The sequence below is a fragment of the Takifugu flavidus genome, chromosome 9 (genome assembly GCF_003711565.1).
Source record: "Takifugu flavidus isolate HTHZ2018 chromosome 9, ASM371156v2, whole genome shotgun sequence".
Classification (NCBI taxonomy): domain Eukaryota; kingdom Metazoa; phylum Chordata; class Actinopteri; order Tetraodontiformes; family Tetraodontidae; genus Takifugu; species Takifugu flavidus.
In genome coordinates this window covers 9,961,614-9,972,304 of record NC_079528.1, presented here as the reverse complement: position 1 = coordinate 9,972,304, position 10,691 = coordinate 9,961,614, and the positions used below count along the sequence as shown (strand labels likewise).

Sequence of the window (10,691 nt, the reverse complement as noted above, 5' to 3'; positions counted from 1 at the left end):
AATCCATATTTTGCAATTAGGATGGTGAACGTATGACTCTTACCTCCTCATTGTTTCTCCTCCTGTCAGGGAGCACCAGCGTATTAGCGTGGCTGCCTGGTACTATAGTAGATCCTATACTCATCCTGGGTCCAACTAACATGTAGCGTTTGTCTCCTGATCTGTACTGGATGCTGTGGCACAGTGTCCCATCATAATTAGTCTCTGGCAGATATTTAGAAGTGTAGTCTGGAGATTTGGAGCACTGCATTGCAATCAGGACGATGATGCTGATGATGAAGAGAACTGACACGGAGCCCAAAGTGATGATCAGATAAAAAGTCATGTGACTGTCCTCATCGTCCTTTGCAGAACTCTGAAGGTCAGAAGCAGCAGAAGCCTCTTTGGGCTCCACCAGTTTGACCATCACAGTAGCTGTTGCTGACAGGGAAACGTTGCCATTGTCTTTGACCAGTATGACCAGTTTATGCTCAGCCTCGTCTGTCTCTGTGAATGAGCGCAGTGTTCTGATCTGTCCTGTGTAGCGGTCCAAACCAAAGAGACTGTGGTCACTAACTTGCTGCAGGGAGAACAACAACCAGCCGTTATATCCTATATCAGCATCATAGGCTCTGACTTTAGTCACCAAGTGTCCTGCGTTCACATTGCGGGGAATCTCCTCCACACCTTCAGCAGAACCGTTGGAGCTGACTGGATACAGGATGACTGGAGCGTTGTCGTTCTGATCCAGAATGAACACGTTCACTGTCACGTTGCTGCTCAGTGACGGACTTCCAGAATCTGAAGCAACCACTTGGAACTGGAACGTTTCTGGGCTTCAAAATCAAAACTCTTCAGGGCTAAAATATCTCCAGTCTCAGAGTTGATACTCAAAAATGAGGTCAGTTTGTTTTCTGGACTTCCATCTCGGAGAATATGATAGGAAACATGAGCGTTGTCGTTGTCATCACGATCAAAGGCTTTAACAGAAAACACTGATGTACCTGGTTGATTGGCTTCACTGATATAGAAAGTATAAGGACTCAGTGAAAACTCTGGCCTGTTGTCATTTACATCTGACACCACAACAGTGATTGTCTTCTCAGATGATAACGATGGTTGACCTGCATCTTTAGCAGTTATTGTTACATCGTATTTATCTGTTTTCTCTCTGTCCAGAGCTGATTTGGTGACTAAAGAGAACATTTTGTCCTTTAATGATGGTGATAAAGCAAAAGGAGAATCATCACTTATGGTGCAAATGACCTTTCCATTTATTCCTGAATCTAAATCATTCACACTAATATGAGCAACAGTAGTTCCAGGTCGGGAATCTTCAGGAATGAAACTTGAAAAAGATGTAATTTCAATCTCAGGTACATTATCATTAACATCAACAACTTTTATCAAAACACTTTTCTCTGATGTAAGTGGAGCACTAGCTTTATCTGAAGCCTCAACCTCAATTTCATATCTTTCATTCTCCTCATAATCTATTGGACCTTTAACTGTAATCTCACCTGTTACTTCATTTATATCAAACAAATCTAGAACGTTCTGGTTCATAGAGTTGCTAAATGAATAAACAACTTCTCCGTTTGGACCATCATCTGCATCAGTTGCATTCACTTGTATGACTGTTGTGCCTATTGGAGAATTTTCATGAAGCATCACAGAATAAACATCCTTAGAGAAAACTGGGGCATTATCATTATTGTCCAACACATTTATTAGAATATTCATCTCACCGGATTTCGGAGGTTTACCTCCATCCAAAGCCGTCAAAACTAATGAATGACTTCCTGCAGTTTCCCTGTCCAAGGATTTTTGGACCACTAATATCGGGTTTTACCATCTTTTCCTCTGTCTTTAACCTCCAAACGGAAGTGATCGTTCTGACTGAGTTTATAGTGCTGAACAGAGAAACGACCGCTGTCTGCGTCTTGTGCGCCTTTCAGCTGAAATCGCGCACCAAGCAATGCGTTCTCTGATACCTCCAAAATTTTATTATCTTCTGGAAAGATGGGAGAATGGTCATTGATGTCCACCACTTCGACTTCAACGTAATGTATTTCCAGCGGATTTTCCAGCACCGTTTTCAGATTCACTAAACAAGAGCTGCTCTGCGCGCACACCTCTTCTCTGTCGATCTTCCGGCTCACATACAGAACACCGTCATTCTGGTTCACTTGGAATAGGACGTCCGCACTACTGGAAACAATGCGACATTTTCTCTCCTTCAAGGTGATCTTATCTAGTCCCAGGTCTTTTGCCACATTCCCCACCGCTGTTCCTTCGTTGACTTCCTCAGAGATGGAATACCTGATTTGCGCCGAAGCCGCGCTCAACAAGACAACCACAATAAGACAGCCGAGCGAATATCCCCGCGCCATCCACGGCTTTCTCCGTTTTTGTTCCATGATACACGCGATGTAATCAGTAATCCATCAAAAATGAAACGTTTCTTGCGCAGCTACAATCCAGAGGGTCCTCGTGTGAAAATATTCACTCAGTTCGCTTTTAGAGGGATCGACAAAGGCAACAATGAGGACAGAAACCACTGAGCGAAGGTGGGAGTAAAAAGACCCTCAGGAGGTGGGACCATAGCACAGTGACGACAAACTCACATAATATTCAGTTCCAACATTATACTGACACCATGTGATGAAGAGTCTCACTACAGAATATCTGATGCAACAACACATTGTACAGAAAATGTAGCCATGATAATATTATTCAAGTCGTTCAATGAAAAATAAAGTTAAAATTGTCTGAACAAGCACTGAAAATAGTTCAGACATTCAGCACTACGAACAGCGACCACTACCAGGGTGATAGTTTTTAATATATCCAGGAAAAGGTGATAATTAATAAACAGACACTATTAACTAAATTGTACAATTCTAGTTTGACACTCCTTTCAGCGCCACCATGTGTCTGAAAGATTTTTTTACTGTGCTGTCTCCTTTTTAATATAAATTCTTAATTATCACCAACTGAGTGTCCTTCATTTACAGTTTGAATGAAGTTTGGACATATATTTGCTGTTGTGTGTAGAGTGTTTTGAGGTACATTTAATATAACATTTAGACTGTTCAGTCTTCCAACACCTGAACACTTTCACATTTCAGCTTTCAACTATGTAATATGTCATGTAATGTTTAGTATTAAAGTACTGATGCGACAATCTTTGAAATATAGATCTTACCTCCTCATTGTTTCTCCTCCTGTCAGGGAGCACCAGCGTATTAGCGTGTGGCTGCCTGGTACTATAGTAGATCCTATACTCATCCTGGGTCCAACTAACATGTAGCGTTTGTCTCCTGATCTGTACTGGATGCTGTGGCACAGTGTTCCATCATAATTAGTCTCTGGCAGATATTTAGAAGTGTAGTCTGGAGATTTGGAGCACTGCATTGCAATCAGGACGATGATGCTGATGATGAAGAGAACTGACACGGAGCCCAAAGTGATGATCAGATAAAAAGTCATGTGACTGTCCTCATCGTCCTTTGCAGAACTCTGAAGGTAGCAGCAGCAGCAAAAGCCTCTTTGGGCTCCACCAGTTTGACCATGACAGTAGCTGTTGCTGACAGGGAAACGTTGCCATTGTCTTTGACCAGTATGACCAGTTTATGCTCAGCCTCGTCTGTCTCTGTGAATGAGCGCAGTGTTCTGATCTGTCCTGTGTAGCGGTCCAAACCAAAGAGACTGTGGTCACTAACTTGCTGCAGTGAGAACAACAACCAGCCGTTATATCCTATATCAGCATCATAGGCTCTGACTTTAGTCACCAAGTGTCCTGCGTTCACATTGCGGGGAATCTCCTCCACACCTTCAGCAGAACCGTTGGAGCTGACTGGATACAGGATGACTGGAGCGTTGTCGTTCTGATCCAGAATGAACACGTTCACTGTCACGTTGCTGCTCAGTGATGGACTTCCAGAATCTGAGGCAACAACTTGGAACTGGAACGTTTTCTGGGCTTCAAAGTCAAAACTCTTCAGGGCTAAAATATCTCCAGTCTCAGAGTTGATACTCAAAAATGAGGTCAGTTTGTTTTCTGGACTTCCATCTCTGAGAATATGATAGGAAACATGAGCGTTGTCGTTGTCATCACGATCAAAGGCTTTAACAGAAAACACTGATGTACCTGGTTGATTGGCTTCACTGATATAGAAAGTATAAGGGCTCAGTGAAAACTCTGGCCTGTTGTCATTTACATCTGACAACACAACAGTGATTGTCTTCTCAGATGATAACGATGGTTGACCTGCATCTTTGGCAGTTATTGTTAGATCATATTTATCTGTTTGCTCTCTGTCCAGAGCTGATTTGGTGACTAAAGAGAACATTTTGTCCTTTAATGATGGTGTGATAAAGCAAAAGGAGAATCATCACTTATGGTGCAAATGATCTTTCCATTTATTCCTGAATCTAAATCATTCACACTAATATGAGCAACAGTGGTTCCAGGTCGGGAATCTTCAGGAATGAAACTTGAAAAAGATGTAATTTCAATCTCAGGTACATTATCATTAATGTCAACTATCTCTATTAAAACACTTCTTTCTGTTTGTAAAAGGGGCATTGGCTTTATCCGATGCCTCAACCTCAATTTGAAATCTTTCACTCTCTTCATAATCTATCGGACCCTTAACTGTAATCTCACCTGTTACTTCATTTATATCAAACAAATCTAGAACGTTCTGATTCATAGAGTTGCTAAATGAATAAACAACTTCTCCGTTTGGACCATCATCTACATCAGTTGCATTCACTTGTATGACTGTTGTGCCTATTGGAGTATTTTCATGGAGCATCACAGAATAAACATCCTTAGAGAAAACAGGGGCATTATCATTAATGTCCAACACATTTATTAGAATATTCATCTCACCGGATTTCGGAGGTTTACCTCCATCAAAAGCCGTCAACACTAATGAATGACTTCCTGCAGTTTCCCTGTCCAAGGATTTTTGGACCACTAATATCGGGATTTTACCATCTTTTCCTCTGTCTTTAACCTCCAAACGGAAGTGATCGTTCTGACTGAGTTGTAGTGCTGAACAGAGAAACGACCGCTGTCTGCGTCTTGTGCACCTTTCAGCTGAAATCGCGCACCAAGCAATGCGTTCTCTGATACCTCCAAAATTTTATTATCCTCTGGAAAGATGGGAGAATGGTCATTGATGTCCAGCACTTCGACTTCAACGTAATGTATTTCCAGCGGATTTTCCAGCACCGTTTTCAGATTCACTAAACAAGAGCTGCTCTGCGCGCACACCTCTTCTCTGTCGATCTTCCGGCTCACATACAGAACACCGTCATTCTGGTTCACTTGGAATAGGACGTCCGCACTACTGGAAACAATGCGACATTTTCTCTCCTTCAAGGTGATCTTATCTAGTCCCAGGTCTTTTGCCACATTCCCCACCGCTGTTCCTTCGTTGACTTCCTCAGAGATGGAATACCTGATTTGCGCCGTAGCCGCGCTCAACAAGACAACCACAATAAGACAGCCGAGCGAATATCCCCGCGCATCCACGGCTTTCTCCCGTTTTTGTTCCATGATACACGCGATGTAATCAGCAATCCATCAAAAATGAAACGTTTCTCTGCGCAGCTACAATCCAGAGGGTCCTCGTGTGAAAATATTCACTCAATTCGCTTTTAGAGGGATCGACAAAGGCAACAATGAGGACAGAAACCACTGAGCGAAGGTGGGAGTAAAAAGACCCTCAGGAGGTGGGACCATAGCACAGTGACGACAAACTCACATAAAATTCAGTTCCAACATTATACTGACACCATGTGATGAAGAGTCTCACTACAGAATATCTGATGCAACAACACATTGTACAGAAAATGTAGCCATGATAATATTATTCAAGTCGTTCAATGAAAAATAAAGTTAAAATTGTCTGAACAAGCACTGAAAATAATTCAGACATTCAGCACTACGAACAGCGACCACGACCAGGGTGATAGTTTTTAATATATCCTGGAAAAGGTGATGGAATTAAATGAACAGAAACTATTAACTCAATTGTACAATTCTAGTTTGACACTCCTTTCAGCGCCACCATGTGTCTGAAAGATTTTTTTTTCTGTGCTGTCTCCTTTTTAATATAAATTCTTAATTATCACCAACTGAATGTCCTTCATTTACAGTTTGAATGAAGTTTGGACATATATTTGCTGTAGAGTGTTTTTGAGGCACCTTTAATATAACATTTAGACTGTTCAGTCTTCCAACACCTGAACACTTTCACATTTCAGCTTTCAACGATGTAATATGTCATGTAAAGTTTAGTATTAAAGTATTGACGTGACAATCTTTGAAATATAGATCTTACCTCCTCATTGTTTCTCCTCCTGTCAGGGAGCACCAGCGTATTAGCGTGGCTGCCTGGTACTATAGTAGATCCTATACTCATCCTGGGTCCAACTAACATGTAGCGTTTGTCTCCTGATCTGTACTGGATGCTGTGGCACAGTGTTCCATCATAATTAGTCTCTGGCAGATATTTAGAAGTGTAGTCTGGAGATTTGGAGCACTGCATTGCAATCAGGACGATGATGCTGATGATGAAGAGAACTGACACGGAGCCCAAAGTGATGATCAGATAAAAAGTCACGTGACTGTCCTCATTGTCCTTTACAGAACTTTGAAGGTCAGAAGCAGCAAAAGCCTCTTTGGGCTCCACCAGTTTGACCATCACAGTAGCTGTTGCTGACAGGGAAACGTTGCCATTGTCTTTGACCAGTATGGCCAGTTTATGCTCAGCCTCGTCTGTCTCTGTGAATGAGCGCAGTGTTCTGATCTGTCCTGTGTAGCGGTCCAAACCAAAGAGACTGTGGTCACTAACTTGCTGCAGGGAGAACAACAACCAGCCGTTATATCCTATATCAGCATCATAGGCTCTGACTTTAGTCACTAAGTGTCCTGCGTTCACATTGCGGGGAATCTCCTCCACACCTTCAGCAGAACCGTTGGAGCTGACTGGATACAGGATGACTGGAGCGTTGTCGTTCTGATCCAGAATGAACACGTTCACTGTCACGTTGCTGCTCAGTGACGGACTTCCAGAATCTGAGGCAACAACTTGGAACTGGAACATTTCTGGGCTTCAAAGTCAAAACTCTTCAGGGCTAAAATATCTCCAGTCTCAGAGTTGATACTCAAAAATGAGGTCAGTTTGTTTTCTGGACTTCCATCTCTGAGAATATGATAGGAAACATGAGCGTTGTCGTTGTCATCACGATCAAAGGCTTTAACAGAAAACACTGATGTACCTGGTTGATTGGCTTCACTGATATAGAAAGTATAAGGACTCAGTGAAAACTCTGGCCTGTTGTCATTTACATCTGACACCACAACAGTGATTGTCTTCTCAGATGATAACGATGGTTGACCTGCATCTTTGGCAGTTATTGTTAGATCATATTTATCTCTTTGCTCTCTGTCCAGAGCTGATTTGGTGACTAAAGAGAACATTTTGTCCTTTAATGATGGTGTTAAGGCAAAAGGAGAATCATCACTTATGGTGCATATAACCTTTCCATTTATTCCTGAATCTAAATCATTCACAGTAATATGATCAACAGTAGTTCCAGGTCGGTAATCTTCAGGGATGAAACTTGAAAAAGATGTCACCTCAATTTCTGGTGCATTATCGTTAACATCAGTTATGTCTATGATCACGGTCTTCTCTGTTTTTAAAGGAACAAAACCTTTATCTGAAGCCTCCACTTCAATTTCATATCTTTCATTCTCCTCATAATCTATTGGACCCTTAACTGTAATCTCACCTGTTATTCGATTTATATCAAACAAATCTAGAACGTTCTGGTTCATAGAGTTGCTAAATGAATAAACAACTTCTCCGTTTGGACCATCATCTGCATCAGTTGCATTCACTTGTATGACTGTTGTGCCTATTGGAGTATTTTCATGGAGCATCACAGAATAAGCATCCTTAGAGAAAACAGGGGCATTATCATTAATGTCCAACACATTTATTAGAATATTCATCTCACCGGATTTCGGAGGTTTACCTCCATCAAAAGCCGTCAACACTAATGAATGACTTCCTGCAGTCTCCCTGTCCAAGGATTTTTGGACCACTAATATCGGGATTTTACCATCTTTTCCTCTGTCTTTAACCTCCAAACGGAAGTGATCGTTCTGACTGAGTTTATAGTGCTGAACAAGAGAAACGACCGCTGTCTGCGTCTTGTGCACCTTTCAGCTGAAATCGCGCACCAGCTAACACTGACTCAAAAATATCCAATATTTTATCACTTTCGAGGAAAACAGGAGAATGGTCATTGATATCCAGTACTTCGACTTCAACGTAATGTATTTCCAGCGGATTTTCCAGCACCGTTTTCAGATTCACTAAACAAGAGCTGCTCTGCGCGCACACCTCTTCTCTGTCGATCTTCCGGCTCACATACAGAACACCGTCATTCTGGTTGACTTGGAATAGGACGTCCGCATTACTGGAAACAATGCGACATTTTCTCTCCTTCAAGGTGATCTTATCTAGTCCCAGGTCTTTTGCCACATTCCCCACCGCTGTTCCTTCGTTGACTTCCTCAGAGATGGAATACCTGATTTGCGCCGAAGCCGCGCTCAACAAGACAACCACAATAAGACAGCCGAGCGAATATCCCCGCGCCATCCACGGCTTTCTGTCAGGTTCCCAGTTTCTGGGAACTCTTTTGCAGGGTTTCTCCTGCGGGGGGCGTTGGAGCCATGCTTCAGCCACAGGTGGTGCCGGGGACTGGTGCACCTGCAGACTATCAGCAATCAAGCCACCTATTTATGGACTGTTCTCACGGGTGGCCAGCGTTGGCATGTCTTGTCTGTTTCGGAAGACCCCAGCTACACTCACTTGGACTATTGAAACACTTTTTTCCTTCGTGGATTACTTTTGACCCGTTTCTCGGACTGTTCGTTTATCTATATCCTTCGTGGTCTGCTTTTGACTCCGCTCGGATTTTTGTTGTAAGTTTTCATTGTTCTGTTTGGGTGAAGAACGGAGTCGTGGTCAACACGCATTTTGAGTTGCGCGATTTTGTGTGAACAGAAATAAAGCTTCACGGAAGACGATACGCCACTGTGTCCTGCCTGCTTTCGGGTCCTAACACAACCGCTCGTAACATTACATGCCAACCAACATGGATCCGGCGGACCAGGACGCAGTGCGCCGAACATTGGAGGCTCAGGGAAGGTTGCTGGGTCAACACGACCAGCTCCTCACCGACATCTGGACCTCCCTTCAGACTCTTAACGCCAGCGTGACGGCCCTGCTTGCCTCGGGACGAGCGGAGCTGGTCCCGCCTCCGACCCCCGCGGAGGCGCCGAGAGTTGCGTCACAGCTGTTCACTGCTGCACCACGGGAGCCCCACGTCCCGGTCCCGGAGCGATATTCCGGAGAGGCAGGTGCGTGTGCCTCATTCTTGCTCCAGTGCTCGCTGGTTTTTGACCTTCAACCCCTCACCTACCCCAGCGACAGGGCAAAGATTGCCTTCATGGTGAACCTACTCTCTGGGAGAGCGGCGCAATGGGCCACAGCCGTGTTGGAGAACCAGACCCCCCCGTCCTCTAGTTTTCCGGTTTTTACGGCCGAATTAAGACGGGTTTTTGATCATCCCATTCAGAGCAGCGAAGCGTCTTCCCAAATTCTGTCCCTGCGCCAGGGTCCCAGCTCTGTCGCTGACTACTCAATTCGTTTCCGTATCCTTGCTGCCCGAAGCGGCTGGAACGACGCAGCACTTCAGGGAGTTTTTACACAGGGGCTTTCCGACGACCTGAAGGACGAGTTAGCAGCGAGGGAGCAGCCGGAGACCTTGGAGGCGCTCATCGGTCTGGCTACTCGATTGGACAATCGACTTCGGGAGCGACGCCGGCAGAGGGTGAGCGAGCGGACGTGAGACCTTCTGGGAGGTTCTCCAGGCCGAGGGAGACCACCGGGGACTCGTCTGCCTTCGTCCCTGTTCCAGCGCCTGAGGCTTCAACCTGCGAGCCAATGCAGTTGGGTCGAACACATCTAACCCAGTCGGAACGTCTGCGCCGGCGCTCAGCTGGGTTGTGCGCCTACTGTGGCCACGCAGGCCACCTCCTCGACGACTGCCCGGTGCGGCCAAAAGATTAAGCTCGTCAATGCCGGCAGGAGTGCTGGCGAGCGGATCCTCTTCCTGCTCACCTCCCGTCCGTCTAACCCTCTCCGGCACGCTCCTTTGGGGACAGGAGTCGGTGCCAACTACCTTCCTGGTGGATTCGGGTGCAGACGGCAACTTCATTAGCCAGGACCTGGCCCAGCAGGTTCGTCTTCCCCTCGAGACGCTGCCCGAACCAAAGACCATTCTGGGTCTCGACGGAGAGGTCCTGGCTAGGATTACCCACCGGACCCAGGCAATCACCCTCATCATCTCTGGTAATCATCGGGAGCAGATCCACTTCTTCATCATCCGCTCCTCCTCATCCCCTGGAGTTCTCGGGTCCCCATGGCTGGCCCTACACAACCCTCAGTTTGACTGGCCAACCGGGAGGCTGGTGAGCTGGAGCGTTAACTGCCACACCACCAACTGTTTGCGTTCGGCGGTCACCTCCTTGTCAGGGTCTTCGGCACCTGTCCAGGAGATTCCCGATTTGTCCCAGGTTCCGAGGGATTACCATGACCTAGGCGAGTCTTCTCTGC

The 10,691-nt window shown here is 45.1% G+C and overlaps 2 protein-coding genes and 3 pseudogenes across 3 annotated transcripts in view; all 5 read right to left on the bottom strand.

Annotated features, from left to right (window-relative positions):
- The window catches only part of LOC130531667 (protocadherin alpha-C2-like), a 119,081-nt gene that overhangs the window by 88,645 nt on the left and 19,745 nt on the right, over positions 1–10,691 (bottom strand). The window lies entirely within an intron of this gene.
- LOC130531714 (protocadherin alpha-8-like) overlaps positions 1–10,691 on the bottom strand; it is a 42,252-nt gene that overhangs the window by 18,436 nt on the left and 13,125 nt on the right. The gene's annotated exons all lie outside the window — the stretch shown is intronic.
- Positions 2–2,818, bottom strand: LOC130531708 (protocadherin alpha-3-like; annotated as a pseudogene).
- LOC130531268 (protocadherin alpha-3-like) lies at positions 3,075–5,551 on the bottom strand (annotated as a pseudogene).
- On the bottom strand, positions 5,734–8,675 carry LOC130531698 (protocadherin alpha-8-like; annotated as a pseudogene).